The sequence below is a fragment of the Corvus brachyrhynchos genome, unplaced genomic scaffold, assembly GCF_000691975.1.
Source record: "Corvus brachyrhynchos isolate BGI_N302 unplaced genomic scaffold, ASM69197v1 scaffold203, whole genome shotgun sequence".
Taxonomy (NCBI): domain Eukaryota; kingdom Metazoa; phylum Chordata; class Aves; order Passeriformes; family Corvidae; genus Corvus; species Corvus brachyrhynchos.
Genome location: NW_008237408.1, coordinates 491,566 through 496,770, shown reverse-complemented (window position 1 = coordinate 496,770; position 5,205 = coordinate 491,566). Strand labels below are relative to the sequence as shown.

At 43.4% G+C, this 5,205-nt stretch overlaps 1 long non-coding RNA gene across 2 annotated transcripts in view; it reads right to left on the bottom strand.

The window, feature by feature from the left end:
* Positions 1-373: 373 nt before the first annotated feature.
* The window catches only part of LOC108445874, a 17,599-nt gene continuing 12,767 nt past the window's right edge, over positions 374-5,205 (bottom strand). The window contains exons 2-4 of one of the 2 annotated variants that reach the window (XR_001860902.1): positions 2,992-3,085; positions 2,620-2,735; positions 374-618 (exon numbers count right to left, since the gene is read on the bottom strand). This is a non-coding gene — a long non-coding RNA (uncharacterized LOC108445874). Of the gene's footprint in view, positions 619-2,619; positions 2,736-2,991; positions 4,768-5,205 lie in introns of those variants that run through there. The other variant, XR_001860901.1, reaches the window with a different exon arrangement.

Sequence of the window (5,205 nt, the reverse complement as noted above, 5' to 3'; positions counted from 1 at the left end):
CGAGCCGTGGAAAACTGGATTAGGCGTGAACTTCAAACCCAGGGTGATGTGGAATAATCCTACGCTGGCAGAAAGGGATCAAAGCTAATTTCTCAAACTTGCTTAATCTTCTGAGGAGATGTCTGAACTCGGGAGACGCAGCAGGCTGGGAGTTAAAGCCTCGCTCTGTCAGAGGGTCCAGCAGTGGCTGAGGGAGAACTGAGCACGTTAAAAATCCTCAGAGCGGAGTTATTTCTGATGAGCGTTTAGAAAATCAGGGAATCATAGGATGGCCTGGGTTGGAAGGGACCTTAAAAATCATCTCATTCATCCCTGGAAGTGTCCAAGGCCAGGTTGGACGGGGCTTGGAGCAATGTGGAATAGTGGAAGGAGTTCCTGCCCATGGCAGGGGGGTGGAACGAGATGGGTTTTAAGGTCCCCTCCAACCCAAACCATTCTGTGATTTCATGACTCTCAGTTTCTATACCTGGATCAGCTCTGCTGACGTAAAATTCCAGAAACTTAAAATAACCCAACCAAACAACAGCAAAAAAAAAAAAATCCACTCCTTCGCACATTAAATGAAACAGATTGATCCAAGCACTGGAACATCTCACCACCCATAAAAACCTTTCAGACCTAAAAAACAAAACAAAACAAAACAAAACAAAACAAAAGAATAAAATTAAAGAAATAATAATGCTCAAGTATTAACTAAACCATTATCAATCAATTAAAGCTTAAGTGGTGAAATAAAAAGAGGATGTTCAGGGATCCCTGATGGGGTGGGGGAGCTCATCCCACCAAAGGTTCAGTGTCTGAGGTGGGTATCCAGTCAAAGCAAGAGCCAAAAGGACAGGATTTCTAGGAGAGGACACACAGCAGTGTCAGTGACTGAGAGGGGGCCAAGACCAGCAGCTCTGACTGGGCACCTCACTTGGAATCACTGAATCATTAAGGTTGGAAAAATCTTTCAGGTCATTGAGTTCCCCCAGCTTTGCCAAGGCCACCACTGACCCATGTCCCCGAGTGCCACATCCACATGGCTTTTAAATCCCTCCAGGGATGATGATTCCACCATGGGCAGCTGTGCCAGGGCCTGAGCACCCTTTTGGTGAAGGAATGGATAAATGAAGTTGGCTGGAATAAAAATTCCCAGCAGTGTAAATTACCCATTCCAACACCTTTAAGAAAATAATTGTACAGGGGGGTGCCAAGAGATTGGTAACTACACCTTAAACTGGGAGAGGAATTGGGATTTCTAACTTGGGATGAGATCCTTCCATGCTCAGTGCACCATTTGTGCTGCTAAAAGGATGCTGGTAACTGATAAACCCAGTGCTCCAGGAGAAACAGTCTACTTTGAGGTGTAAATCAGCTCTTACACTGCAATCTACAAATGATTCTGCTGGATAAAAAGCACAAGAAATTAAGTACAAAGAGGTTCAATCACCTCAAATAACGATTAGCCATAAGTGGAGACATTATACCACAGACATGTCTCTGCTCTGTTAAATATTAATTTAAATGGACACATTTTAAAAGACATATAATAGGGATAAGCACTTTTTGTTAGAGGAGAACAACTCCTGTTAGTGAGTAAGAAAGGAACAGCTCAGAGGAGAGCAGAATGAAGGATTTAATGCAAGAACAGTCCAAGGATAAGAAAAATATATGGCACAGTAACCTGATACCATTACATGCATATACACATATGCATTCAGTGCAGCTTTTCTAAAATAATTCCTTAAAATCTTGAATTGCAAGCTAAGTAAGATAATACATTGCTGATCTCCAGATCTGTGAGATCACTCAGCTTTACAAGATGACTCCAGTATGGAGTAACACTGAGCTAAAACACTCCTGGAGCTGAAACCAGCCCAGCTTTGGCTGCAACTCGAGGCGGCGTCAGCGGCTGCCACTGCAAAATGTGCAGAGAGCTCTCTCCAAGCTTCACACACACCCTCTAAATAAATCCTGTGCCAAAACACAGCAAATACTCTCTGTCAGAGACCAAGCTGTAAAGCTGTTTGCCTTTTTTTTTTTTTTTTTTGCTCCCTTAAGTTCCAGCTTGAGGAGTGCTTGGGAATGCTCTGATACAGGACGGGAAATAGCAGCCTGAGCACGTGCCCACCTTGTTTCCTCCACTGGTGATATTATTATATAGACATTATAAATTATCTGGTTATCATTTACTGAGAAATTTGGTACATTAGCCAATTATCTGTCTACACAAAACTTTATTCCATTCTTAGTCATGGAATCATAGAAACACAAAATTATAGAACCACAGAATGGTTTGGGTGGGAAAGGACATTAAAGATCATTCAGTGCCACCCCCTGCCATGGGCAGGGACACCTCCCACTAGCCCAGGCTGCTCCAAGCCCCGTCCAACCTGGCCTTAGACACTTCCAGGGGCAGCCACAACTTCCCATGCAGTTTTCGGCTTGGTAAAATGCTGCCTAAACTCCCCGCTGCTCCCAAAGTACTTTTGGGGGGAATTACAGGATACCCAGGACTATTTGCTAGAGGAAACCCCATGGAAAAGGAAAGAGAAGCTTTGCAAAGCAGCAGAAGTTGTGTCTGAAGACAAAAACAGGAGAGGGACAGCACAACAGAAGCCTTTCTTGACTCATTACCATTTTGTTGGGAGTTTTCCAGAGCGCTGGTCTCCTACAGCTCCTTCTATGATGGAATCAGGAGATGTCAAAATAACCCCAATTCTGCCTTAACGCTTCATTCTCTTTGGTTTAAGCTAAAAACAAAGACACACATGGATGATTATGGAATGGAAAACACAAGAAACTGAAAATAACACTTTTTTTGCAGGATTCTGAATTATCATGAACGGTGAAAATAAATAAATAAAAGGACAAAAATGCTTTATCTTAAACGATGGGTATAATGTATATACGTTAAACAATATACATTGGAATAAAGGGATGAAAATAACAGGTAAAAACCACATTATGTTTGCAACAGATGATAGAAATGAACAAAAATCTGCTTACAGGAACTGGAAACACGCTGCCACGGTGTATTTCCTGCTTTTTTTCACCACGTACCCAGCTGCAATTACCATCACCTCAGCCACAAACAGCAGATCTGGGGAGGGAGGGGGATTATTAGGGGCTTCTTTGTCATCCTGAATTACCTGCCCTGCGTGCCGTGCAAACAAGCACCGGCTTAAACATTCAAAGGAATTTGCCTCCAAGAAAAGTCATCTTTATTGTCATTGTCCCCAGTTTCACGGCCAGACCAGCAGCACAGCCCGGCTGCGTGTCAGCACAGCCCCCAGTTTGAGGAATCCACACTGACACGACAAGAACTAATCCTATTATTTCCTTAACGGCATCTGAATAGGCATTTTCCAAGTCCTGCTTCTTATTGTAAGTTTAACCCGTGTGTTAATTCTCTTACTGAGATCTCAAGCTGCTTTCTCTAGAATTGGGGATTTAGGGGAATCAAATCCCTTCTATTCAATTTGCTACTTAAGAGACAAACCTTTCAAAATTAAACTTGCAAGCTGTTTGCCTTAAAAACATTGCTTCTCTTTCCAAGGAAAATATCTCTAAAGCCTGTTTTAAGCACAGAGAAAAGAAGTTTTTAGCACATCTCAAGTTTAAATCTCAGAGTGGCTGCCTTGAAGCAAAAACCAGGAGGGCAGAAATTCACTGGGGGAAAGGTTTTCAGTTTATTTTAACACCAATTTGATGAGTGAACAACCAAGCAGTGCTTTGTTTGAGTAAATTACTTCCTATTATTGTGATTCTCCTCCAGTAAACCACAATCACTCAGAATGGTTTGGGCTGGAAGGGACCTTAAAGGTCATTTTGTTCCAATGCCCTGCCATGGGCAGGGACACCTTTCACTATATCCCAGGTTGTTCCAAACCCCATCCAATCTGGCCTTGAACAATTCCAGGGATGGGGCAGCCACGGCTTCCCAGGGCAATATTCAAATGTGATCAAGTGGGGAAAGACTTGGGCAAAACCCAACTCCTCGCAGGCACTTCCTGTGGCTGAAAAAAATTCTGGGCACATTGTGCTCAGGGGAGTTTTCTTTTCTGTAATCAAATATTAAGATATGAAGCCCCATGAAAACAAACATCTCACTCTACAAACATACACAGACACTTTCTGTGCTTTCCAGCAAAGCCACAACAACAGATTTGCTGTGGGTCTGCAGGAACTTATAGGTAGCGCATAAAATATTGATTGAAAATAAATCCAAATAATTAGGCTTAAATTTTAATACCCATGTACGTTTCTCTATAATTCATCACGAACGGCGTTTTCTGAGGTTCCACGAGAGGCTCTGGGTTTAGTTTTAATTATGCATTTATTACATAATTCACCAAATTCAGTAATGTGCAGTGAGTCTTGCAGCCATTGAAGTGAGTAACGAGATTTATCAGCCCAGTTTGTCACACAACAAACAGGATTCAAAGCCTTATAAAGGCGGGTGATGAAAGATACATGGAGGGAGGGAAGAACCAGCAGCAGCTTTATTTCCATGTAATAATGCTAATAATATGCAAATAATTCCCCATCTTAATGAATACTTCAGATGAATGCCACGTTCCAAGCGGGGATGGCACAGGGAGAGGGGGAACTCAGCTGCTGGGAGCGTTCAAAGCTCTTTGGAAGCCACGGAGTCACAGCTGTGGGTATCACTGAGCTTCCCTTCTCCCCTCGGAGGGAGGCTGGACATTGGAGCAGCTCCCCAGGGAATGGGCACGGCCCCAAGGCTGCCAGAGCTCCAGGAGAGCTTGGGCAACGCTCTCAGGGATGTGCAGGGTGGGACTGTTGGGGTGTCTGTGCAGGGCCAGGAGTCGGATCGATGATCCTGATGGATCCCCCTGAACTCAGGATATTCTGTGATTCCATGATCCTCGTACCAGGAAGTGACACTGTCACACAGCAGAAGGTACCTAAGCTCCTCAAGCTCCTTACATCCTGTTTTTAGACAGTGACAGTCACATCAAAAATGTGGATAATTTTCGAAATAGGCAGGGATGCACACACACCCCTGTAGGAATCTCCATCCAGAGTCTGGAGCACAGCCAACACTCTATATGCCCAAACCTCCAGGGGTCTGGGACTTGGTCTCCTAAATATTTCTGGTGACGTTCAAAGCTGCATTTAGAAGTTTCTCCTGAATCCCTGCAATTATTAGAAGAGTCTTATTGTCCTTCAGCAAATATTTTAATGAATTTTTTTACC